The sequence below is a fragment of the Mesoplodon mirus genome, assembly GCF_964341445.2.
Source record: "Mesoplodon mirus genome assembly, chromosome: 4".
Taxonomy (NCBI): domain Eukaryota; kingdom Metazoa; phylum Chordata; class Mammalia; order Artiodactyla; family Ziphiidae; genus Mesoplodon; species Mesoplodon mirus.
The window spans coordinates 79,797,246-79,825,202 of record NC_138979.1 but is presented as its reverse complement, the minus strand read 5'-3'; the positions used below and the strand labels follow the sequence as shown (position 1 = coordinate 79,825,202).

Genomic DNA, 27,957 nt, shown 5'->3' with positions numbered 1-27,957 from the left:
GTCACCTAATCTTTAGAAATGAGGAACTTAGGCTCAGAAACGGAGTTTCACCCACAATCGCGCGCACGTGGCACAGGTTTCATGGGTTGCCTGCCTTTGGTATCTCTTGCCAGGGTCAGGGTGGTAAAAACGGAGGCTGTTCCCTTCCCACTGATCCTTTAGGGAGCGAAGGGAACAAGGTGCGCGCTTCTGCGCAATAGCGAAGACAAGTGATTAATTAAGCAATTACAACTTTGCCAGCCGCACTTGTCCTCTTGAGTGCTAGCCACACTTGTCCACACTTTGTTCTTACTCTGAACTAAATCGTGAAGAAACTCAACTCCTTTAGTCACTGCCAGACTTTTTGGACACATCTTCCTTTTCCTGTGACTCAACCCAGACGAAGGAGTTACGGGTAACCTCTTTCTCTTCACCCAGCCATTACCCGGAATCCAGCGGCGGCCCCTTCTCTCAGCAGCCGCCGGAGCTTCCCGCCGGGGAGTCAGCGCCGGGTCGGGTGGGAGGGGGCCCCCAAGGTGACCCGCGGCCGCCGCCTCCGCCTGGAGGCTGGGCAGGCTCTCGGGGCAGCTGGAGGCGTGGCCGGTAAGAGGCGGGGCCGAGGAAGTCTGGCTGCTTTAGGAGATGCGCCCGCTCTCGCCGCGTCTCGGCGGCTCCCGGTCCGTGCCAGCAGCAACAGCAGCGGCGGCGGCGGGGCCCGCGCAGGTGAGCGGCGTGCGCCGGCCTCTCTGCATCCCCTGGGACGCGGCCTCGGATAGGTGAGGGCGGTGCGGGGCTCACCTGGCCGCGAGCGCGGGCGGAGCACCGGGTCGCCGGTGGCTCTCTCCTTTGGGGGGTGGAGGGGTGTCCGCTGCCAACAGAACCGGGGAGTTGGGGAACCTGAGCGACCGGGAAGGGAATTCAGTGGAGCTGCTAACTCCGGAGCTGCCGGTTCAGAGTCAGAAAGGTATGTCGAGGACCGGCGTGCTGGGGGGCGCACCGGGGGATGGCAGCCTGCCCTAGGATTTCTTTGCATTTTAAAGGACCTACATTAGGTCTCCTTGGGTCGCAGCGGAGTTTGTCACCGCCACCTCCGGGACTCTTTGTGGAGAGGTCAGTCCCTCACTTGGGTGGGATTGGATGCGCTCCCTTCGTGGAGACCCGGAGAGTCCGCTTCGGTTCCTTGCGCGGACATTTGCTCACCCCCCACGAGAGTTGAAAGCCTTCTGATAATTGTGTAGGTTCCAGAGTGTCTTCTCACATTAAAAAAAAAAAAAATAACGTGATGGTGGTGGCGACCTCGAGAGGCAATTGCTTCCGCAATTAGTTCTCCAGTGCACTGTCCATTTGTTAAGCAAATGGTGCGTTGATGGCTTTTAAATATGGTTGGGTTTCCATGAAGTGGATTAGAACGTCTGAATGAACTTATGCGCGCTGTGTGAAGTTTTCACCCGTGTCTAGGTGCTTACCTGAGTCTGTTCTAGAAGTTCCATCGGCATCGGGAACTTAAAGTTACCAAACAGCCTCCCGGTGAACCTGGGGACTCTAGAAAACCTGTTTCATCGACACACCGAATCACAAACAGGTCTATGGATTGCGATTTCCATTAGCATTCAGTTTTTGCTTGGGTCAGCAGCATTTCAATTTAACTGATATTTGTTGCACGCCTGTTAAGGGGGGGGGGGACCTCTCCGAGGGCCAGGCTGGTGTGCTGTGTGGTAGCACAGGTGTGGATACAAAAGGGAATTTTAGGGCAATCGTTTTTCACAAGGGGGTGTTTAGAAAGAGAGCAGTGGCACATGGTGCTTTTGTCTTTAGGGTACCTCTTTGATCTCTGGTAATAAGCATTTTAAATGCAGGGAAAATGAAAATCTTTGGAGAATATTTATCATTAGCCTGGTCTCTCATCCAGAGTGACAAGGATTATCCAAAACCATCCTTAAACTAAAGTTAGTAAGAATCAACTCTGTGCCAAGCACCATGCTGGTCACTTTACTTAAAAACTTGCATAAAATATACAAAGTAGGTGTTACTTCCTCTGTACAGATGAGAAACTGAGGCAGGGAAGAATCCAGGAATTTGTTCACAGTAACTGGTGGACCTGAGAGTTGAGTGTGGATATTTCTGAGTGCAGAACCCATGCTTTTTCACTATTCCAAGTTACTGTGAGACAGATAGTGTAAATCTGCAGATTTAATGGAAATAATAATTCAAATTTATGTTCACAAAACAGTCCACGTCCTGAGAGTTAAAGTAACCATGATGAATAAAACGAGCAGTGTTTGTTTTCATTCTCCTTGTTAAACTGAAACCAATCTGGGACAAGAAGATGAACAGCTATTTTAAAAAATATAAAATTTATTATGTATCTTCCTTAACATATTTTTAAGGACCTAATAGAGCCAAGTTGGGCAAATTAGTAAAACTTTATATGTATTCCTTGTGTATTACACATTGAAGTATCAACTAATATTCATATTATTCATATGCTGAAGTATCAGCTAATTGTCTTATTCATATGCTTTAATGTATTTCATCTTAATTTCCTTTTATAGCTTACAGGTGAATAGAGGCCACCTTTGTCACCTAGAAAAGACTGTGTGTGTGTATAAATCTATAATCATGAATATTTATTTTAAAAGATATATATAGTTTTCCTTAAATCTATCTCTAGAAGTGTAAGTGTGTCAACGTGCTTATTTAGGAAGGAATCCTAAAATTCCAATTTAGTCTTTTGAGTAAATGATCCATAACAGCTCAACTGATGGTTTTTTTAAGTGCATGTAAACCACACAAGTGATTTTCAAATTAAAATTATTATACTGTGTAGGATGAGAATGAAAATAGTACTTAGAATTTTAAATAATATTTCCTGACATGGAGAACACTTGCTTTCTTAAAACCTTCCTTAGCAGCCGCATAGCACAGGGAGATCAGCTCGGTGCTTTGTGACCGCCTGGAGGGGTGGGATAGGGAGGGTGGGAGGGAGACGCAAAAGGGAGGGGATATGGGAACATATGTATATGTGTAACTGATTCAATTTGTTATAAAGCAAAAAAAAAAAAATAAAAAATAAAGATAAAAAAAAACCCTTCCTTATAACTGTTGGTAATTACGCACAAAAATTGAGGGGTTTCATATTGAAATTATCTTCAGGTGTTGAAGAAAGTGTTTTTTGTTGAAGAAAGGCTTTTTGCCTCTGTTGGGAGGATCAGGTAGATATTCTGCCTGGATCATGCTTGGCACATTTGTTTTTCCCTCTATCTTCATTTGACAGAGAAATCGACAAGACACCTTGAACTTCTTTCTAAAAGCATTTGAAATCCTGCCTAGCAGGTGTTTATAAAAGTGCGCTTGACTTGGTTAAGATGCTTTAATGAAGAGGCAGGGTGTGTGATGATTTAGAGAAATTCACAGAAGAGCCGAAGGGCCAAGGAGCAGCATATGCATGAGGTGTGAAATGGGCAGATCCAGATTTTGTGAGACCTGAAGGGTAAACAATATAGGGATCCTTGTTAAGAAAAATAATACAAAATTAGCTATGAAAGTGAATGCCTATTTAGAATGGAAAAAGAAATTGTAGCCATTTGCTGGAGATTGCTATCTCTTTCTGCAGAGATCTTTTTGGGTCATTTACCAGAAATGCTTACATAAAAATGCTTCCTAAAAAAAAAATGCTTCCTGATGGCAACCTTCTCTCTGAGAACACTCAGCATTTCCCAGCAGCTTGTAGCACTCGTGGGGGCCTATGCCAGTGAGAGTCCGGAAAATGAAGCTCCGTTACCTTCAAAGAGTGGGAGTGACAGTTGTGGTTGGAGGCAAAGGACCAATGGTCCACTGAGCAGAAAAGCTGCCGATTGGGGTGGAGGGGATCCTGGGCTCATTGGGGTCTCAGGGCACTTCATGTCCAGTGAACAGTTCTGAGAGGAAGGCCCCTGATGGTGTCTAAGACCTTCCAGTTTGGTTGGTTCTCCAGGGATGCCTTCGACTGTTGGCTGTCCCAGCTTTCATTCTATGTCACCATTTATCGAGGGTTTTCTATGTCCCATGCACTGAGTGAGGCCAGGTTCTGATTGCCAGGGAGCTCCTGGTCTCTTGGAGCTGATTTCATTGATGATGGTACAGTGTTGGTGTCAGCACAGAGGTCTGGATGCTTGAGCTGAGTTTGGAATTGTGGGTGGAGATACTGAGATGGAAGAGTCTGGGAAGGGCAGTCTAGGGATGTGGAGGGCCATAGAAAGCCTTGGAGGTTTGGACCCACACACTGTCCTCCACTGATGCAGGGAGGCCCCTTAGTATTTTTCCACATGTCTTTCCAAACCAAGCAGCACCCATGCACCTGAGATTAACTTGTTAAAGATGTGTGTTCTCAGGCCCCATCCCAGGCCCCCTGAATCAGAAGCTCTGTGTCTCTGACACAGCAATCTGTGTTTTAAGAAGCCTTCCAGATGATTCCGGTGTATGCTGTAAAGTTTGAGAACCATTGCTTGTAGTGTTTAAGAGAACTGGTAGGGCATAGAATCCCTTGGGAAGATGAAAGGAGAGGAGTAAGATTAGTACTAAGGCCAATATATTATTATTGTAATATAACTTACCTTACTATCACTGACATTTATGGAGCACTTAGACGGTGCCAGGCATTGTGATTAAGAAATATTAACTCTTTTAATCATCAGTACAACCCCAGAGAAAGAGCTGTTATCACTCCAATAATTTGTTTATTTATTTATTTTGGCTCTTCCTTTTTTTTTTTGTGGTACGCGGGCCTCTCACTGCTGTGGCCTCTCCCATTGTGGAGCACAGGCTCCAGATGCGCAGGCTCAGCGGCCATGGCTTACGGGCCCAGCTGCTTCGCGGCATGGGGGATCTTCCCGGACCAGGGCACGAACCCGCATCCCCTGCATCGGCAGGCGGACTCTCAACCACTGCGCCACCAGGGAAGCCCCTTTTTTTTTAAATTGATTTACAATGCTGTGTTAGTTTCTGATGTATAGCAGAGTGATTAAGTTGTACATATATATACATATTCTTTTTCATATTCTTTTCCATTACGGTTTATTACAGGATATTGAGTATAGCTCCCTGTGCTATACAGTAGGACCTTGTTGTTTATCTGTTTTTTTTCCCCTTGGGCTATTTCTAATCTGCCTTTCTGTTAATTGTTGCTATTTCCTGAGGTCCTGTCCACTTTTGAGATGGACATGAAGATCACTCCATTTAAATGTGAGAAAACTAAGGCACAGAGAGACAAAGGTGTTGTCCCAGGTCACATGATTGGAAAGCAGTTCAGCCAGGATTCAGGCACAGGCAGTGTGGTTCCAGCGCCCATCTTCCCTCTCTGGGAAGGTCTGGGAGAGTTTCCATCACTGTCGTTGTTTTGTGTTGGCCTTGTGGGAGAGGTCTGGAAGTCAGGCCTGGAACTGCTTGGAATGGCCCTATTTGCTGACCACTTGGGGTTAGCAAGTTTTTCTTTACGGACAAATTGCCAGATGAGAGAGGAAGAATGTTACTGTCATTCACTCCAAGTGCAAATTTTGAGAATTTCATAAGCGAATGAATATGATTGTGTATATATGATTACATAACATGGAGCACCTCTTTTCCCAGCATGATGATGGGCTTACATGGATTTCCCCAGGGGATGATTGTGGAAGGTGGCCTTGTTTCAGAATACTAGGATTTGATCAGGATATTAGCACAGGGACCTCTCTTCTAAAGGCCAACCCCTCCCCAGGCCACAGAGGACTTGAAGATGATGGTGTGTTTGTTCATCATGTCCTGGAAGGTATCTAGAAGAACTGTACTTTGCATTTTCAGTTTTTTTTTTTCTTTCTGAAAAAAATCATTCTCCACAATGCTGTACATTTTATCATGGAATAGCTCCATCTTGCGAGGCAGCATGAAAAGAATATATAGCTGTAGATATGAGTACATGTGTCAGTATGTAGAATGATGGTTTGCCTTTGGGTGTGAGCCTCAGATTACTAATTCTTTATGATCTTGGAGAGACAGCAGTGAGCTGTCCTGAAGAGAGATCTTAGTTTTCTGCCCAGAACCTGGACCTGGGTAGCCTGGATGAAAACCAGGAATCCTAGCCACCAGACCACCTAGAAGCAAAGTGGCCCTGGCTCTTACCCCCATTGAAAGCAAGAATGTTTCAAGGAGGCAAAAACTGTAAAAACAGATGCAAAGTTTATTATTAGAGACACAGCATAATGTATGGGAGAGCACACAGAGAAACAGTTTATTTATTTAAGGTAGAAGCAAGGCAGAAATATACACCCAGAGAGAAAGGGTATGGGCGTCCTCTCTAATGAGGAGGAGAGCAGTAAAGAGGTGATTTAAATCCCTTATATAGGCCAGTTCTTTCAGGTCTTTGTTTACCTTTGGCCAATTATTTTGTTTCCTTTCCCACATCTGACTTGTTCTAGGACCCTCCCCAACGTGTGTGCACATCTTTTTTTAAATTTTGTAATATATAAATTTATTTTATTTTTGGCTGTGTTGGGTCTTCGTTGCTGCGCATGGGCTTTTCTCTAGTTGCGGCGACTGGGGGCTACTCTTCGTTGTGGTACGCGGGCTTCTCATTGCGGTGGCTTCTCTTGTTGTGGAGCACCGGCTCTAGGCGTGCGGGCTTCAGTAGTTGTGGCACTCAGGCTCAGTAGTTGTGACTCGTGGGCTCTAGAGTGCAGGCTCAGTAGTTGTGGCCCACGGGCTTAGTTGCTTCACCGTATGTGGGATCTTCCCGGACCAGGGCTCGAACCCGTGTCCCCTGCATTGGCAGATGGATTCTTAACCACTGAGCCGCCAGGGAAGCCCCAACGTGCACATCTTTTTGCTGAGATGGATTTCACTGCAGAGGCCTGTGGGTGCATGTCCACACTCACTATGGGGTGGTGCTCCTCCGTTTTTGAGCCCCAAGGAGCCTCCCTGCGCGTGTGTAGTCAGGGAAGTTTCCCTTGACCTCAGGAGTGGTCATCTCATCTCTTTACTTCAGCAGAGCTCACCTTCTGCCACTGGCTTTGTCCTTGGAGTGTCTGGGTGAGAACAAAGCTTCAGTTTTTACTCCACTTAACAAACATCAGCTGTCCGGCCCAGGGGCCCATCTATCTCCTACCTCATTTACTTCTTCTCCAGAGACAGATATTTAGACAAACATTAATTTGAGTTATGGCAAGCAGTAGAATGTAATTCTGAGAGTACTGGCTGTCTCACTCATGCGTTCATTCACTCATGTGGTCATTTTTGCCTGCTTGGTTGTGCTAAGCATTCATGTTAGGCCCTGGAAGGAAATGCAGTGGTGATCAGCCAGATGTGATCCCTACGGACTAGGAAGGGGAAACGTGCTCTGCGATTTTACAGGTGAACACAGTTAGATGCCCTGATTCTGGCAGTGAGTTGGCAAGAGAGGAGTTAAGATGTTACCGTAGTTCAGGAATGAGGTTATAGGGCTTAGTGTAAGGCAGTAGGGAAGCAGAGGTGTGGAAGGATCTGAGAGAGATCTGGGAGGTTACAGAGGTGACCAGGTGGATGTGGGTGGTGAGAGAGAGAGATTGCTGGGGCTGAGGTTTGTGTCTTGGGCCCCCAGGTTGGTGCCAGTAACACAAGTCAGGACTAGAGAAGACGGTTTTCTAGAGAATAATCGTGAGTTTCGTGGATGTTGTGAGTTTGAAATGTGTGGATGACTCCAAGGCAGAGATTTGGGTAGACTGATAGAATAATGCAGCTGATCAGAGAACTGAATAATTCAGTGGGGGAATACTATCAGCAGTTGAATAATGCTGTCTCCCAAGCAGTGTGGTAAGTGAGAAGCAGGTCGTGGAGGAAATGTGGGCATTTCTCCTGAGTAGGCAGGATAGCAACACACTCCAATTCCTTTGATGTGAAAGATGAAAAAGGTTTACTTCTACACTTTCTTCAGAGGGTGGGGATGAATCCTCTACCCTGGCCTTTGCGAGTTTGACAGCCTGAGCTCTGGCCCGTGGGAGGAGGCCCTCAGTGTGGAAAGCAGGCCAGGCAGGAGAGTGACAAGGGGCTTGCTGAAAGCTGGTCTTCAGATTTTGAGCCCATCTTATTGTCACAAGTTAAAATGCTTTACCATCTTTCCTCTTAATTTGTTATGTTGTATTATTAAAAACACTCATTTATCATTTATGTGTATCATGTTTATGGCAAATGAATCATATCATGTAGATTGGCCATATGTGTACATATACATACATACACACAGATACACACACATATACACATACATACATGCATGCGTGCATACACCTATGCATACATATAGGTAGATAGTACATACCATGTAGATTGGCCAGGGCTGTTTTGTACCGATACAGATGTTACAAGATTCATTTGTGTAGAAGATACAGGTTTTCTTAGGTGCTCAGAGTTAAGCTGACGGCTTATGTAAAACATGTTTTAGAAAGTACCTGAAATACATAAATATTTGTTCTTTTATCCAAAAGCTATTAATTGTGTATTATGCATGCTGTGTGCTAGAGTTTTCCTTGTGAATAAAGCAGAGAGCTCTGTCTCCTTAGAGCCTAGAGGGGAAGTCAGGCAGCTTGACAGGTGAGTACAATAAAGTGTGCTGTTAGTTAAGGATAAAGGCACAGTGGGTGGTAGGAGTTAAGTAGGGAAGGGCACCTCCAGGGGCAGGGCTGCCAGTGCTGAGCGGGAAGGATGGGCGGGCACGTCAGCCGGGAGGAAGATTTGGAAGGATCAGAGAGGTTGTTTTGAGAAACTGATGGATGGATGCTTTTGAGGAACTGAAAGTTTAGAATAGCCTGTTTTGTCCATTAAAAGTCAGCTAATGAAAGAGAATGTTTATGAGAGCTGTGAACTGATCAGGAAAACCCAAAAGAAAGTATTCAACTTTTTTTTTTTTTTTTACATCTTTATTGCAGTATAATTGCTTTACAATGGTGTGTTAGTTTCTGCTTTATAACAAAGTGAATCAGCTATACATAAACATATGTTCCCATATCTCCTCCCTCTTGCATCTCCCTCCCTCCCACCCTTCCTATCCCACCCCTCTAGGTGGTCACAAACCACCGAGTTGATCTCCCTGTGCTATGCGGCTGCTTCCCACTAGCTATCTATTTCACGTTTGGTAGTGTATATATATGTCCATACCTCTCTCTCGGCTTGTCACAGCTTACCCTTCCCCCTCCCCATATCCTCAAGTCCATTCTCAAGTAGGTCTGTGTCTTTATTCCTGTCTTACCCCTAGGTTCTTCATGACCTTTTTTTTTCTTTCTTAAATTCCATATCAACTTTTATCTGTGGGACTGTGACCATGTTCAGATCCAAGAAGCAAAACCCAAAAAACCCACAAAAAACAAACAAAACAACCACCCCTCCCCCGCAAAACCCAAACCAAACTAAAAACAAACAAAAATAATGATTGTGTAATACTTTTTGGTTGTGGGGAGGACTATTTTTAGCATTATGAAAGATCTTGAGGGTTAAGTCTGAGAACTTAGGTAGTATGTCAGAAAAGAACATTGTATTACCTGAACAATAGCTAATATTATTGCTATGATAGTCTTGCCTAATGTGAAAGATTATATATAAATATATAAAATTAGCTTAGCTTTCTAGGTTTGTAGTTTGGAACAAACAGATTAATATTCAGTTGCTTTATTAACTACTTTCTTTCCAACTTCCAGTCTCGTGTCATTTCTAGCTTTGTCACCATGAGCCTTTAGGGTCAGCCCTTTCACCTCCTGATGGCCCTTCATGAACCACTTGGGGCCCAGAGATGCTGGAGGCTTCTTTACCCTCACATGTTGGTAACAAAATCTGTCCAATCTGTCAGGTAAAATGTCTCTGTTACTCTTCGTCCTATAGTTTCTTGTCTGTTGCTGGACCAGGCCCCGTGATTCACTCTCTCCATCATCTTCTCAGACACTTTACCCCCATTTTCCCTATCTCCTCTTCTATTTGTCATGCACCTTCTTTCTACATAGTTTAGTGTTTTGGATCTTGATAGGAATCCTTGGCAAAAGTTGCCTTCAGCATTTTAGGCCTGTCGAAACAGGTAGAAATTCTCTGACATTTCTTTCACTCTCTTTAATCTCAGGTGAGCTGGCACAGAGATACTTAGCTTTAGCCAAGAATGAGAAAGAAGGCTTTCAGGAAGTTTCCTGTGTTAATATTTGAACAAGAAGACGTAGCAGAGCTGAAGAGGTACATGAGGAATTGTTTTTAAATGTCATGAACTCTTTGTGTGACACACACACACACAAGAGTTTAAACACAGAGGCGTGGCCCTGGTCATAATAACAGATTAATATTCAGTTGCTTTATTAACTACTTTCTTTCCAACTTCCAGTCTTGTGTCATTTCTAGCTTTGTCACCATGAGCTCAAGATCCTAAATCACTCATTTATTGCTTAGTTTTGGGGTTCAATTGCCAATATGTGCCATTTCATTGATAGTGTTTTTTTCCTTTAATGGAAGGAGTTTTGGGCTTTTCCTAGTTTACAGGACATGCAGGCTCAGCTGCGATTTACTTCGTTTAGTGTGCTAGCTGCCTGCCATTGCTGAGCTTCTGTTAGGTGGGAGCATTATCTTATTTACTCTAATCCTGTCAGGGACCCTCCTAGGTAGGAGTCATCCCCTTTTAATAGAAGAAAACAGTGAGACTCAGAGAAGCCCGATAACTTGTTCAGGTTACCCAATTGGATGGAATTTTAGTTTTTTTCCTACTATTCCATTCCAGCCAGTGCTATTTCAACCATTCCACTCTGCCTTGCTTCCCAGTGAAGTTGTTTAACCACAAGACCAGAGAATCTACAAGACCTGTTCCAAATAAGATTCCAGGAATTTCCCTGCAGCCTGGGGTTGGAAGCAGCTGCTCCGCGCCTTCCCAGGGTGAAGGCATAGTTGAAACCTTTCACCTTTCACCTCGGCGACGCCCTGGAATCCTGCTAGACCCTCTTCTGGACATGGATTTGGCATGGTCTTGATAAATATATTGCTTTAGAGCAGTTTCATGCCCAAAGATTGTGAACACATGAAGCTGGATATTCAGGAAAGGTCTCTCTCCTTTATCTGACCCAAGCGATGCATAAAACACGTAATTGTTGTAATAGATTTGCGGAGCAAAGCAGGTGGTCCCTTCCATCTAAACACCATGAGTAATTCCCGAGTGTTCACAGGAGAGCTACCTCACAGTGTTTTTGTGTTTTTAAATTGATGTAAGCTTTTAAGCACATGCAGATGTTGACATTTCAAAATCCAAGTAAGATTCCTGTGGTGGAATTGATCAAATCTAGGTGCTTTTTTGTTACTCATTTATTTCTAAACATTAGGCCCATTTATCAAATGAGACCTTTTAAGGGTCCACAGTATACAGATGAGGTTGATGTTCTGTTTGATGTGGTCTTGGAGAAACTGTAGTTACTTGTGCTGGACATTCTGCTTATGCCATACCTCCTAGGAACCCTCCTTTAGTGGACGTAGAGCCTATGGCCTCGTGGGATGTAACAGCAGATGCTGAAGCTGATGTGGTGGAAGTGGGAATGGAGAGCGTGTAAGGTAAACTCCCTAGCACCCTGCAAATTGATGTCCTGTGCTTTTGAACAGAATGCTTACTAGTGTCATCTGCATTCATTCCGATAAGAAACATTACAGACATTCATATGTAATGAAAGATAAGTTGGTGCTTTGGTTAAACTATTTTTTTAATGCAAATTTTGCTGACCAGTTCTGGATGTCTTGTCAGTGGGATTTTGGTAGTTTTTTTGGTTTGTAATAACATCCCAAATCTAGCCAGTTGGAAAACCAGCCCCTGCCTTGAAATGTTGTTTTTTGGTAGTGGCTATGAGTCAGGGCTAAATGATTTAGAATTTATAAAACATTGGTTTTATTGTTGCTTTTAACATTATGTGATAAAGCATGGTATGAAATAGCATAGAGCAAAAACCCTTTTACATACACACAAATTTATACTGTTACTATGTACTCGTATATGAATGTGTGTGTGTATATATATATATATATCTGTTGTTGTTGTTCTGGAAATGAGCATTAGCAACTTACCAGTGGTTACTTTTTGGAAATGGTCTAGTCTAGGCTGAGTCACTTTTCATTGCGAGCTTCTCTGCACAATTACAATTTCCCAAAGGCATACCTTGAAAAAATATTGCCAGGGTTAATTGGATGGTGAGATAACAGGCCTTTTTTTGTTGTATTTAAGATGTCATTAAAAAAAAAGTCATCCTTGGACATGAGAATATTAAAAATACTTTGAATTTCTTTAACATTTTAAAGCTTTTAAAAAGTCTCCAGTATTTATTATCAGATTTTACCAGCCAAACATCTTCTCTGTTAGAGATCTGGAAACACTACAGTACCACTACAGTGCCTGGTAGTTGATATGATTAAGGAGAGAAAAGTTTCCAAGATTCTGTCTACTCAGTGAGCCTTCCTGGAGGCCACCTCGGATGAGGTAGGCGTGGGGTGGGACCACTTCAGAAACCTCCACCCCAGTAGGCTGGCTATGGAACCCCACTCTGTGGCTCCCTTAACTCACCATGACCCAGTTACTGGGAAGAGCCAGGGTTTGGAATTCAGACAAACCTGGAGATGATGGAACTCAGACAAACCTGGAGATGATTTTAACAATTCTCTATTTATTAAAAGGGTTCTTAACAGCTTTACAAGCACAGTTCAGATATGGCCCTGGAGACGGCAAGGCCAGCCTGGCGGCCCCTCCCCGACATCAACACCGAGCTTGCACGTTTGTCTGTGCCCCTTGCAGGCGGCAGAGGTACGGGCTGGGTGGCACCACTCTCGAGATACACAGACGTTAACAGGCCCACCTGACTGGCAGGGCAGTAAATCGTCCTATACAGCTGTTCTCTTTAAAAACAATTACAATACAGCAGGAGTTCAAGTCCAGGAGTAGACATGTACAGTGACTGAGGACAAAGGTTGGTGGCCTCGCCCAGGGCCTGCCAGGACAGACCCCGTTCGAGCTCTGCCTGGATTCTGTCACCTGGGCAGCAGCCAGCTGGGGAGTCACAGGCCGGAGTCAGGAGTTCCACAACTGAGCACATAGGCCTTTTTTGGTCAACAGGTGGGTGGCAACACTACCCCCAGCCCCGCCTGGGGCCCTGGGAATCCGGCACACATGGCACGTGCGGATGAGAACCCAGGGGGCAGGCAGAGCCCGGGGTGTTGCCAGAGCATCAGAGTTTGTTGGTACCTCCCTAACACTGAGGGGCAGATGATGACTTCATCATCTCCAGAGCTAAGCTTGGGTTCATTATTTGTAAAATGGAGATGAAAATCCTTACCTTGGGGTGCTGTGACTATTAATAATAATCCCTGCGGAGTGCCTTGTATGTAATAAGTACTTTATACATTCCTGTTATTCAAGGAAAAGAGGGAGTCTGGCTACTTGGTAATGAGTAAGCCTGCAGAGGTTTGGGGAAGTGAGTGCCCACAGTGTTAGGGGAGCTTTTCCCCAGAGATCAGGCCCCTCTGCACTGCTGATGTTTTGTTCTATATTTTCTTCCAATCAGAATAAGAGTAAGAAAGGGTAGGACAGGAAGCATGAGTAGGAGCTGGTACTAAATGACAGTATTTCAAAAACTAACTGGAGACACATTTTACGGAGCAATAAAATTGATCAAATTCAGTCCTTTTTACCCACCTTGAGGCTGTTCTTTTTAGAGATGAGACATCATCCTTCCTTTTTTTTTTAATTTTAGATTTTTACTTTCACTTTTAAGGTGTTTTTCCCTTTTGCATTTTTAAGTAAGTCTTGAGAGCAGAAAGTGGATATTGGTCATGTACACATTCTATTGATTGTGCTGGATTTAGCACTTTCTTGGTGATTACAGTATAATTTGATGAAAGCCCAGCCACTCCTGGGGGAAACCTGACAATGTTGCCTAAATATATATGGATGAAAGAATACCTTGGAAGGCTGTCTTTGGAAGGTGACAACTAATCAGTGTCTTTATTGGGTTCACATGCCTACATTTCTGATAGCAAAAAAAAAGAAAGAGAGAAAGAAAAAAGGAACGATTAGCTATGATTTCCTGTTTATACGGGGCAATAGAGAAAATAGGAGTGGCTCCTACTTTCTAAAAGCTTATCTCCTTGGAGAGTCAAGATCCATCTTTGTGAAAAGATTATTAGTGGTACCCTCTTGGAAACAGAGCGGATTTTTTTTTTTTTTAAAGGCAGGTGAGGTCTGTTTTAGGCTGATGCGAGGGAAAATGCGATCTGAGTCTGGAAGGATGGAGAGGAAGTGACCCTCAAAAGCTTGTGGAGGTCACCAGGAGAGATCTGCACTGTATATCTCTGTTCCTTTCATAGCGTGTGGCCTCCTGGAACTTTGCTGAAGGACCCTTTGCAATGCTGCGTGTTTTAGGACTAGATACCGTGAAGCAGGAGATGAAGTGACAGAGACTGGGGGACGAGGTTGCATAAAGATCAAGAACGTGGAGTTGGGCTGTTGGGCCTGAATCTTGGCTCTGCTACATATTGACTGTGTGCTGCTGGGCCAGTTACTTAAACTTTCTGTGCCATAGTTTACCCATCAGTTAATGAGGCTTCTAATGGTACCTACCTTGTAGGGTTATGAGGATTAAACGACAGACGCACTTAAAGTGGTTGGTGCGTGATATCTGTTACACCTAATGCCTCATGTATGGAGTAGCTACAGTAGCTGCCGCTGTTGCTGTTGTTTGTATAACATTGATGGTGGGGAGGCTTATTTTAGCTGAAATGACCTAGAAGTTGTCCTCTTTGCCCATCTTAATAGAACCTCACTATTGCTTCATATTTAAAAACTCATTTGCAGTATTTTAGCTCAGTGGGAAGATTTGTTTGGATATGTCTGATCACTCCAAGCCTTTTCCTAGCTGATGTTCTAGTAAATGAGTTGCAAAGTGCATGGGTTGAGAGAGCATAGAAAATTAGGAAGGTTCATTTGAGAATTAAGAATTTAAGCTGTTACATGATAGCAGCCACCTCATGGATCTGACACTGGCATTGGTGGAATCAGAGTGGTGGGGGAAAAATCGATGTAACCTTTCTAAGAGATAGATGGTTTTAGTATTGATAATAGTGTTCTCTACCTTTTCATTTGAGAGATGCTGCTATAATGGAATGCTTTATAAACACTAATGTGTGCTGCCTACATTCTGAGTGTGAGTAATCCCTTTGGGTATTTTGAGACGAAAAGTTCTGTGATCTGGGCAAATGTCACTTTAATGCACCACTGAGAGTTTTAGAAATATATTCTTCAAATAAAGCATATTTCACATGAGTGTAGGAAATAGCCAATAATCTATATTTTAAAAACCTCTCTTTAAACTTTAAAAAAATTTTTTTAACAGTTCTGTTTTGAACTAAATTTTATTTTATAAATTGAAATATAGTTGATTTACAATGTTGTGTTAGTTTCAGATGTACAGCAAAGTGATTCAATTATACATATACATGTATCAATTCTTTTCCTTAATAGGTTATTACAAAATATTGAGTACAGTTCTCTGTGTTATAGAGTAGGTCCTTGTTGGTTATTTGTTTTATATATAGTAGTGTGTAAATGTTAATCCCAAACTCCTAATTTATCCCTCTTTAAAAACCTTTCTCAGGCAAGGAAAGGCTTGGTGCTTGGTGTATGCATGTGTGTGTGTGTGTATGTGTGTGTATGTGACTGATGAATTTTAATTCATTTATAGCAGTTTTCCTCATTTGATTCAGACATTTGGATCAGTTCAGAGGTGATCAGGTGCACATAAATTAGTTCCTCATGAATGCATCTTAGAAGCCTCACCTGTTGTCTTTACTTGGTCCTGACCTGCTAGGGGACACTGGCTGTCTCCAGGAGCCTCAGGATTGAGGAGTATCTTAGATGACTGAAATCCAAACATTGATGGGAAGAGAGGAAAGGGCCTGGGTTTGTAGGATTCTGCAGTCATGCCCAGTTCTAGGATCTTTCAGTTCTTGGTTGAGGATTTCAGAGATGAATTAGGTGGGTTTCATCGTCAACCTGCAGACTGTGATTTTATAAAGTTGGTAAGAGGAGTGGATCATTCCATTCTGAAATGAATGGGGAAAACCAGAGGGGAAGGGCAGGCAGGTAAAACATGCTCCACCCTCAGCATGGTGACACCCAGGTCTCTAATGAGGCTGTGTCAGGACTGATTTAATGCTCTGTATACGATACATGAAACTGCTCACACATCCTATCACAGAGCAATAAATATATTGCCCAGTGTTATTTAATTAATCATTAAACATGTATTAAGGAGCTTACTCATTGTGAGACTTTTTAGGTTGATGGAATATACTGGTCTCTAGGCAGGCTTGGAGTTCTGGGAAATATTCAGTCATGATAGTAGTAGATGAATTGTTATCTGAGTTCGTTCGTCCCTCCCTCCCTCCCTTTCTTCCTTCCTTCCTTCTGCTGCTAAGGCCAGGTATTGGGCTGAAGTTGCAGATGTGGACTAGGCAAATACAGCCCCATCTCCTCAGAGGACTTAATTATTGTGGGGGGTGGGAGGTGGATTGGGGAGACCAAGTAAACAAACTGATGAGATCATTTTGATCATCAAGGCCACGCTGAATGTCAGGTGTGACCAGAGATTATGGTGCAGAAATGCAGCTTCATACTAGAGGGTCAGGGTCCGGGTTAGGGTTAGGGTCAGGCTTGCTAAGGAAGCGATGCTTGATCTGAGATCTGAAAGAGCCAGTGTTTGATCTGTGGGGAGAACAGATTATATAACAGCCTCGAACCAAAACTCCTTAGACCTTCATCCTAAATATTTGCTACACCCATTTTTCTCCTTGCTCTGGGGCTGCAGCCATCTCCTGCATTCGGGCATGAACATTAGACCTGGTAAAACTGAACATTCTGGAAATGATGGCTTCTCCCAGGCCAGGTATTCACTATGGGTTGGTGAGCCTTCCTCCTGGCATACAACCCATGTCAACTGAACTTTACCCCGAACAAGAGCTCTTCTGTGTTTACTTTCCAATTATCCTGGCTGGTTAGGTGAGCCCAGAGCTTACTTTAACTTTCCGATCATGTCTAATACACGTGTGATTTCACTTGATGCCTTTAGCTTTCTGTAAATGACACACCAGCCTGCCGTCTTCTCACATGGTCAAGATTCTGCCCACTGGTGTCAATACACCTGCTGGAAATTAGAGCTTCCTCTTTTTTCATTCTGACTCTTTTCAACTATGGATTATTTTTAGGCTTTTTCTATCTTTTCTGAAGTTTGAATTGTTTTGTGTATTTATAGAAAACGAATGAAAGCAGCCGATGTGGCTTTGCAAAGGTTCAAGTGTCTGAATCGAGAACGCTTTATGGTCAGGGAACTCGCCCAGCGGAGTCAACGCTGCCACGGTGGCTTGAGCTGGTACTCTGTATTTCTTGTTGATTAACTCTAAGTACAGAACAGTGCCGTTTTCTCCATTACCATAGAAGAGATTGGTTATCAGAATTACAACCTTATAGGGAAGCAGACATTTATTAAATAAAATATTAACCCCAAACTTAGATGCTACTCACACCCTGGGTTTTGTAGATAAATGCTTATTCAGGCTCTTCTCTCTTTGGAGACTTCTGTTCTGCACAGAGGCAATGACATGAAAACATTTTATTGCAAATAAGTAGGAATTACAGCAACCTAATAATAAGATTAAGTAGATGTTTGTCCTGATTCCCTAGCACGTGTCTGTACCATGTCAATGAAGTGACTGCATTCATTTTTAAGAATTTATTTTTAGAATATTAAATTCGAAAACTGTATACATGGACTTTTCTACATTGGCTTTAGATAAGAACTAATTAGCTATGTCATGTTTTGAGTTGCTAAGGCCTCTTGAGTTGATTGTTCTAAGGAAAGCCGTAGAATACCCTTGGTCCTTCCACAGGATCCATGTTTCTGACATTAGTGCTGAGACAGAGATGGCAAATAGCTGGCACAGAGCATTTGTTCGCCTTCTGAAGCCCATGGCAGATATTCATGTTGATGACATCATGTTTCCCACTGAGCCTCAGAATCCTTTGCAATAACAGCTCTTCAGGCAGCTGCCATCAGTTGATCTGAGCTGGTCATCAGAAACCTAGTTGTCATCCAAGATAATTTGGGATTGAACTTTTCCTTTATGTTGGGACACACACACCCACAAAATACCATTGTACACATTGCTTTTATTTTTATGTGTATTTATTATGCAAACAGCATGATGTCAATACTAAAGAGAATACAAACTAAAAATTCAGAAAGAAAGCAGGTATTCTCTGTGTTGAAAAAACTAGCCATTAACAGTTTTTTTGTGTTTTCTTCTAGCCTAGTCCATACTTACATTTTCTAGAGCTGCAAACATAGATTAGGTACAATTTCAGTTTGTGTGTTTTCCATTTAAAATTATATCATAAATCATTTTCCAGGTGGCTACATAGCGTCAGAGAACTAATTTTTAATGGCGGCATTAATGAAGATTAGTGGTTCATATTTCTGTTCATGAGTGTGTGTATCTCTACAAACACATCACTGAAATAATATGCATTCTGTGCTAAGTTACCTAGGCTTATAGTACATTTATATTTTATATTAACCTGATTGTCACCTTGTGCAAACTGTGTGATGCATTCTGTTCTTCACCTGTGATCAAGGGATAATTTAAAATTTCATGTGGTGAGAATGTATAGGGAGTTAATAGAGAAGGCTATGAACCATGTGTTTTTGTATGGATTTGCTTTAATATACTCTAAATATAAAAACACATTAAGGCAAATCACTGGGCTCTCTAAAGAACTAACACAGTGGAATAACCTTGAAAACAAATTTATCTAAGTGAATTTATACCTCATGATGGGGACTGAGAGTTGTGTGTTTTTCCTTTTATTAGCTCAGGGAGGGTCTTTGTATCTCAGCTGTATTAAATGCCATGAGCTCTGCAAGGTGAGATCACTCAGAGAACAATCATAAAATGAAGAAATGTGGCCTGAAACTATACATTTGATTTTTATGCTTATTTATAGAATCCAGCACAAAGGGACTAAGAGAGCAAAATTGACAGCATAGCCCAACAATTTTAGTACAAAAATGATCCTTTCTGGGGAAAAAAGCTATTTTCATTGTGTTATTAAATGTGAATCAGTGCTGAGTATTTATAGAGTGAGAAGCCATAGAAAATGTCCACCTAGTCAAGTTTTAGCAAGTATCCTATCCAAATTAGAAGCAATACATGGATATTTATGTACTGACAGAAGAAACACGACTATAGAAATTGATTTGAAAATTGTGGCTCTTGGGTGGCTTTTGTTTGATTGACAGTGTATGGAAATGTGGAAATTTCACACAGATATTTGGGCTGGGAGCATCTCTTGAAAAATCAGAGTGTTGGGACAGCCCTTGGCCACAGTGAGGAGGACCTTTGCTCCAGGGAGTCCTGTGTGCTCTCTGGCTTGCCTCATCCTCCACCACAACTCATCTGCCTGTGTTCCAGTTTTTCTTCTGTGGCACCCATGATCACCTGAGATTTGGACCCTGCTACAGACACACTTGTCTTATTATTTTACCTAATACATCCTCTTAAATGGTATCACTTTATAGATCCATATATTTGCTCCAACTAGGCTTAAAAATCAATTTTATAACTTATTTAAAAATTTTGAATTGTCAGAAAATAAACGTAACATAAAATTTACCACCCTGCCCATTTCTTTTTTCTTTTTTTTGCGGTACGCGGGCCTCTCACTGTTGTGGCCTCTCCCGTTGTGGAGCACAGGATCTGGACGCGCAGGCTCAGCAGCCATGGCTCACGGGCCCAGCCGCTCCGCGGCATGTGGGATCTTCCCAGACCGGGGCACGAACCCATGTCCCCTGCATCGGCAGGCGGACTCTCAACCACTGCGCCACCAGGGAAGCCCTACCCTACCCATTTCTAAGTGTACTGTTCAGTGGCATTAAGTACATTCACATTTTTATGTAACCATTACCACCATCTGTCTCCAGAATTCTTTTCATCTTGCAAAACGGAAACTCCTACCCATTCAACAACCACTTCCCATCTTTTCCTCTCCACAGACTCTGGAAGCCACCACCATGCTATTATACTTTCTGTCTCTATGAATTTGACTACTCTAGGTGCCTTATATATGTGGAATCATTTCGTATTTGTTCTTTTGTGACTGGCTTATTTCACTTAGCATAATGTCCTCAAGGTTCATCCATGTTGTAGCATCTATCAAAATTTCCTTCCTTTTTAAGGCTGAATAATTTTCCACAATTTGCTTTTGTATTCATCAGTTGATGGACAGTTGGGTTGCTTCCATCTTTTGGCTATTGTGAATGATGCTGCTATGACCCATGGTTGTACATATACCTCTTCAAGTACCTGCTTTCACTTCTTTTGGATATATATTCAAAAGTGGAATTTCTGGAACAGATGGTAATTCTGCGTTTAATTTTTTTGAGGAACCATTATACTGGTTTCTATAGTGGCTGCACCATTTTACATTCCTACCAACAGTGCCCAAAGGATTCCGATTCCCCTAGATCCTCACCAACACTGGTTATTTTCTGTTATTTTTTTAATAGTGGCCATCCTAATGGGTGTGAGGTGATATTTCATTGTAATTTTGATTTGCGTTTCCCTAATGATTAAGGATGTTTTAAAAGTTTACTATAGGTGCAAAACACGACCTTTTGAATTGTCATTGAAAAAAGAATTATCTGGAGAGGCAAAAGATGTGGATTTTAGCCAAGTCTTTATCCTAATTAGCCATCTGACCTTCAGTTCCATTTAACAGATGTGAATTAGACCTCTGCCAAGCGCTGATGGCTGCACTGGGAGCCACAGGGAGGAGAAAAATAAATCACAATTTTTTCATTCATGTCTCTGGTTTATAGTTTTCTTGTCTCTGAAAGTAAAATGGCTGAAATCTTTTCTAATTCTGAAGTTTTTAACCTGTGACCTAAGTATGTAAGTGTAATCCAGGGTCTCTTCAGACTAGGTAGGGTTGCCTACCATCAAAATACAACATGAAAACTTTAATGTTGAGGGGAAAAGGAAATGGTGAGATTTTTGAGGAGTCTACGATTAAAATCTGAACTTTATATATTTACAACTTTCACTTAGTCTTAATTTATAAGTTTGATTTTGAAAATTTAACCTGTTTTAATCAGATAATACTATTTATTACATTGTCACTGGCATAAGACTACGGAGAATTTCTCTCCTCTTCACAGCAAAGCTTCTTGAGAGGGTGTCTCTTGTCCTATCTTGCTTTCCTGCCTTCTCAGTGCTCTGCATTCTGGCTTCTGTGTTCCCGAGGGCTCTACTGCCCTCCCAATAGCCAAAAACAATGGATGCACTTTAGCTTTCTTCAGCCGACTTCTCTGAAATATTTGAAATGGTTGGTCTCTCCCTCTTTGAAACCCTTTCCTGTCTCAGCTTCCTTGTTTGCTCCCTTTTCCTCCCTAGCTCTCCTGGGCCTCTCTGGAGAGTGCTCAGTTTTTATTATAAGTTGTCTTTTCTCTGTGTTGCCACTAAAAGTATGTGATCCCTATGGTTCTGTCCCTAATCTTGTTTTCTTTTTACTTTACACACTGGCTTGGGAAAGGGGGAGGGTTTCCATCCTCCTCATTTCTGTCCAAACCTTGTTTTTAAACTGTAAACTTGGACAGCCAGTTGGGCTATGTAGTCTGTCTCCAATTTGATAACTTATCAGTCCTTCCGACTGAAGATATTCAACGTGGAATTCATCTTGTTTTCTGTAAATGGCTCTTGCTTTTACTTTCCTGTGTTCATTGGTAGTTTCCATGGATTCCCTGCTGCCTGTCTAGAAACCCTTGACATCTGCCTTTACCTTACTCCTACCCGCCCAACACATATAAGCAAATAGATAACATAATTCAGCTTCTCAACTAGTCCCCTCATCTCTATTCTAATTACCATCTCCTTGGTCTGTGCCCTTACCATGATGGGTTGATCCATCTGAAGTGCTCTATTATAGCATCTTATTCTTAATACCTCATAGATCACACTGTACTGAAATTGTTTTGTTCTCTCTCCTACTGAATTGAGTGCCTCAGGAGAATGATAAGTGTATATTTTATTCCTTGAGCTAACTAGGGAAGAAAAATCATACCCGCATTACCACTGCACCCCAGTTTTGTTTTTTTGTTTGTTTGTTTGTTTGTTTTTAGCAGTACGCGGGCCTCCCACTGTTGTGGCCTCTCCCGTTGCGGAGCACAGGCTCCGGACGCGCAGTCCCAGCGGCCATGGCTGACGGGCCCAGCTGCTCCGCGGGATGTGGGATCTTCCCGGACCGGGGCATGAACCCGTGTCCCCTGCATCGGCAGGCGGACTCTCAACCACTGCACCACCAGGGAAGCCCTGCACCCCAGTTTTTTAAAAAACTCATAAAAACATGAACAGTATGATAGTTCCTTTTCATATGAAAGATCTAATTCTGTTTCAGTATTCATGGAGTTGTAACCCTTAAAATCCAAAGATGGAAAAAGAAAGTTTTCTCATTAGTTTAAAAAAAAAATCTGGTATTGTTTTAGCTCACTGGTGGGTTGAAACCAACATCTGCTTTTAACGTGGCTTTTTATGCTCTAGAGCACACTGTTTACTTTCACCTTCAATGACTCAGATTTCAAACTGTATAAATCAGGGTTGCACATGCGTGCACTGAAATGACGGGGCAATGGTGGGTGACGTGATAGAAAGCTTTAAATACTTCGATGGTGGATTGGTGACAGCAGATGCTTTCTTCATAGCATTTGGATATTTTTATAGTTACTTTCCACTTGCTTCTGTTTATCATTGCTGCTTATTTCATAGGGTATTTAAATACCATCACTTTTTAATTAACCTTTGTAATTTTCTGTATTCTTTTTCACTCTAATGCATCAATAATTATGTCATCCGCCATGTCTCTTTGGTTTTTTTAAATTCTTATTTTATAATTTTAACTGATTTACACAGAAGAGAGATTTGGTGATCCCTAGTTAGTGATGGCAGTGTAGCTTAAGGTATAAGCACAGATTTTGTGGTAAGAGAGAAGCTGGTTTAAATCCTGGTACTGTCACTTACTAGCTGATGATTTGTTTAATATTTCTAATCCTTGATTTATTCTCATGTTTAATCAGAGTAATTTTGTGTACCTCTATTATGGTTGTGAGGATTCAGCAAACTCTTAGAGAAAAAGTATTCAGTAGAGGGCTTGCCTATAGTTATCACAAAATAAAGGGTCACTATTTATCATTCTTGAACTAATTACCCACTTGATTTGGAAATTTGACAAATGTGTCCAACGTATGTTTTCTTGAAGCAGTTATTTCATACGTGGATGAAGTTGAGATCAACGAAACTCAACTATACAAATGTTAAGAAAACACAGATTTTATGTTCTGATAAATACTAAGTTGTAGACATATTTGTTGGATAAATGAATGAATTTAAACTGTCATTCTTGTCCTTACGAGAGTAAACATTACTTTATCATTGAGCGCAACCTTAGATGATTGATGACTCTATTTAGAAACTGATGACTCTTTATTTAGAAACTAATGACTTTACCAGAGAGAATTTTCAAACTCTGTTTCATTGCTTGTAATTTCAGCAATGTCACTGTATCATTTTCTAAAGCTTGAAGTTTTCAGATAGGCTTAATCTAGCATTTTTGTAAAAGATGTATTATGCTTGGGAAGGGTCAGTAATATGATGGCAAAGCTGGGGTTGATGGAAACACAACCTTTCTGAATCGCCCATTGGGAGATCAGATATGTTCTTCCTCCCCTTTCTAAAGACAACTTTCAATATATAGCATTGATTAATACTTTAAAAATAGTCCCTAACATTTTGAGCTTATAGCTACACACTGAATTTCCTGGTGAAATGATCAGTCTAGTCAGGACTGTTGACTGAAATGATTTCTAATATATCTTTACAGAAGACTGCTAAGTTCCAAGTTTGGTCAGCCAGGCACTTTGGAGAACTAAGAGAGAAACAGGATTAGAAGATCTTTTTAGATTTGTTACTGTTTCAAGTAGAGAGATTTTCTTCTGTGGGACTGAGATCTTTGGTATTAGCAATCATTTGGATGGAAATGGCTAGAAAGTTGACTGTTAATTTTTTTTTTTAGCAGTTTTGTTTTTGTCATAGCACTTACCATCATCTAACATAATAATATTTTAATAATTATTTATTTTATTTGTACCTGTTTTCCCTGAGTAGTGATAAATTCCATTTAGATAAAGACCTCCAAGCAGCGAGAGTGTACACTGTGAGGAATCTTGGGGTGTTTTAGTAGAAGGGATTGGAGGAGGTCTCTCTGGGTTTATGCTGGATGGTTTTTTTTTTTTTTTTTTTTTAGTTTCTGCTTTAAAACAAAGTGAATCAGTCATACATATACATCTGTTCCCCCATCTCTTCCCTCTTGCGTCTCCCTCCCTCCCACCCTCCCTATCCCACCCCTCCAGGTGGTCACAAAGCACCGAGCTGATCTCCCTGTGCTATGCGGCTGCTTCCCACTATCTATCTACCTTACGTTTGGTACTGTATATATGTCCATGCCTCTCTTTCGCTTTGTCACAGTTTACCCTTACCCCTCCCCATATCCTCAAGTCCATTCTCAAGTCATACAGAGTGAAGTAAGTCAGAAAGAGAAAGACAAATACCGTATGCTAACACATATATATGGAATTTAAGAAAAAAAAATAAGAAAAACAGGAATAAAGACACAGACCTACTTGAGAATGGATGGTTTTAAGGAAGAACCAGGGGAGGCTGGGACCACCTCCATGCTGCGTGCTGTCCTGAAACCAGGGCAGTTTAACAATTGGCTATTCCAGTAATCTTTGCTCAGGAGACGGGAAGAATAAAGTAAAGTTGGGGGAGCTGGTATGAAAGAAATAATCACTCACGACAGTAGGGGGTTAATACAATGTTTGACAGCTATGGCGTGATCTTGGGGAACATGTGTTCTGTCGACTATGCTGCTGGACTTCTCTCTCTGTAAGTATGTCACAGTGTGAATTTTAGCAGGGACAATTTTTCTTAAGTGTCCCATGAAGAGTTTTGTCTTTTCTTCACAGCCACATTCTAGTGTCCAGAACAATTTTTGACGTATGGTAAGAATAAAATACAAGCACCCATCCCCTCCTCCCATGTCTGTTGAAGGAATAACAGCTTTTATTGATGATATACTTTACTTTGTCCTTAAGCTGTTCGCCTACAAAATATGGGGCTCCTTTCAGACAAAAAGGAAAGTCCCAGTAATTACTTGCAAAAATTTGCATGGCATTGTTTAGATTGACAGGCTATTATAATGTCCTTAGTGGATATCAGAAAGGCAGCTGGCTTAGGGATTGGTCTCTCTTCTGTGAGGGTGATTCTCAGTGAAGTAAAGGACCTTTTTGAGAGGAAGTGTAACTTTCTCAGGTTCTTGTTTCCTGCGTGGACCTTTTTGAGAGGAAGTGTAATCTCTCATGTTCTCATTTCCTGTGTGGATGGAATAGGCAGTGGATAATGTAAGATGTGGTGTAGGATTTATGGATACGCTTTATTGAAATCTGAATAATCAGAAAGCTCAAAACAAAAAAGTGAATAGTAAACCAAAGGACCTTTGATCCTTTAAGCTGGTCTCACTCCTCTGACTCTTGTGTGAGACAGTCTCCACAGCACCCAGTATGGTCCTTAAAATATACACCAAATAAGATCCATCCTCTTACCAACCTCCCCCTCCCCTCCCCCTCCCTGCTGCATTGACTTCCCAGCTTACTTAAAATAAAATCTAAGGTCTTTGTCGGGCCAACCTCTTCTCCGATGTCATCTCTTCTTACTGCCCACTGGGTCCTGCAGGTCTGGCTGTGTTGACTTCTTTGCCCTTCCTAGGATACAGGGAGCAAGCTTCTAGATTTGGGCTTTGCGTCGACTCTCCCCTCTGTCTAGAATCCTCTTCCCCAAAGAGCCAGTGTTTCTCCTCCTCCTTGTCACTTAGATGTCTGCTCCTATGTTCCTTCTTCCTCTGTGAAATGGCTCCATCGCCCCCTCCATGCATATATCCCACTTCAAGAGAGCAGATCCCTCTGATTGATTCGGCCACTGAATTGTTGAATATACAAGAGGTCAAGTCAGGCTTGGGAAGCTGTTCCTGGGAGTCCATTTAAAAGAACTTTCAGAGTTTATGATAGATCAGACCGAATTCAACTTTATCTCCTATACATTTTGCATCTGCAACAGTGCTGCATATTCACTACAGTGAACTGAAAGAATTACAGAGAAAACTTGTTTTGTTTTGGAAATGTCACCATTTAAAGAATATTTATGGCCCATTCGGCACATTGACCTTTCATTGTGCTTCAATCTCATGAGGGTTTCTAACTCCTGTCTCTTATTCACGATGCCACTGCTAAATCAAGGCTTCAGTGAACCAGATTTTTGTAACCCCACTTTATGTTAAATGGGTTTATTTTAATGTTGTAAGCTTGAATTTCTGCTCTATTAATGAGTGACTCCTTTCTCAAAGGAGATGCAAATCTTTTTTTTTTTTTTCCCTACCTCTGCCTCATCACCTGGGTCCAGAGAAAGGCAACTGTGTCTACTTTTGAAAATGCAAATTATATGAATGGGCCGGAGGAAGCAACAGGAAGCAGTGTATAGTGTAGTTTGTAAATGTTAGGGTAAACTTGAGACAAATGAGATCATTTGTTGAAATTAAAATTCCCCAAGAGAAACACCCTTTAGCAGAGGTGGCAGCAGTGTTTACTGAAAACCCTGTTTAAATCACACTTGGATTTTTTCTTTCAAAACAAGCAGGTTGCCTATTTAAGCTTGTCTGGTTTGTATTACATTGTTGTTACCTGATACTTTTTTCTGAGAGAAGAGACACAGTTCTGAAAATAGTCATTGCCTAAAGGGGAAAAACAAATTCTTTTCTTAGTATTGCAGGCTTTTTTTTTTTTTGTGGTTTTTTTTTTTTTTTTTTTTTCCCCAGCAGATTAAAGGATTTCACTGTCCAGGTGCTCTAGAAATGTTCTCTGCATGCTCTTTTGATCAGACATCCTATTAGCAGATACTTTTTGAGCAGGCACACCCAATATTTACTTACAAATTATGTACATGTGCTGCGGTATTGATAGTACATGTATTATTAAACATTCACAAAAATAGAAATTAAAAGGACACATTAGATCAGTCTGAATGGAAGTCCCAGTGTTTTCTGTGCACATCCTATGGCTGTTCTGGTCCCTCCGTGGGGCAGGCTCAGTGCATCCTGGGGACTGCCTCCCCTGAGCCTCATGGGTTTGCAGGATCTCTGTGGAAATGCACCATGAAAAGGTGCTCAAACTCTGCACAGGGAGGCTGGAGAGAGAGTAATCTGCCAATGGTCCTGAAAGAAATCTGCTAAACTCATTGCATTCTTCATTCTTCATAACATGTTACAGTGCATATGGTGCCTGGTGTGGGGTGGTGATCAGGATGCAGAAGTTCATGTTCCACGTCTATTTCTGTTTTTGTTTTATTCCTGCAGCTGTTACTGCTGCTTTATGCCTCTTGAAAATGGAAAGATTTTTTTGGAAATGGAAAGTTTTTTAAAAATTTTATTTGGTTCCAAATTCTGACCTGAACTCTTAGGAGGCTATTTGGTCTCTGTGTCATTTAGTGTGAATCTTATGCTTGATTATGGGATGCTGACTCAAATACCATTTAGGTTGTTACATAATACACAACACTTTCTAAAATTTTAAGTTCTATATTCCGAGGCAAACCTGGCCCAAGATTTTCATATAAGGAATGTGGGAACGTGCTGCTCTTGCTTCTTTGAAGCCTAAATCGCCCTGTTGTTCAGGTTCTTGCTGTAAGACCATTCTTTTAAAGGATACTTGCATTTTGAGGGTCTTGATTACTTGAAAAGGCTTTACTCAAATCTCTGCCATGGAAAAGAGTGTACCTGCCCTGATTTGGTCACTT

General features: G+C 41.9%; 1 protein-coding gene across 4 annotated transcripts in view; it reads left to right on the top strand.

The window, feature by feature from the left end:
* Window positions 1-652: 652 nt before the first annotated feature.
* Window positions 653-27,957, top strand: part of MCTP2 (multiple C2 and transmembrane domain containing 2) — a gene marked incomplete at its 3' end in the record, with an annotated part of 245,631 nt that continues 218,326 nt past the window's right edge. For 3 of the 4 annotated variants that reach the window (XM_082619662.1, XM_082619663.1, XM_082619660.1), the window contains exon 1: window positions 653-755. The remainder of the gene's footprint in view (window positions 756-27,957) is intronic. The other variant, XM_082619661.1, reaches the window with a different exon arrangement.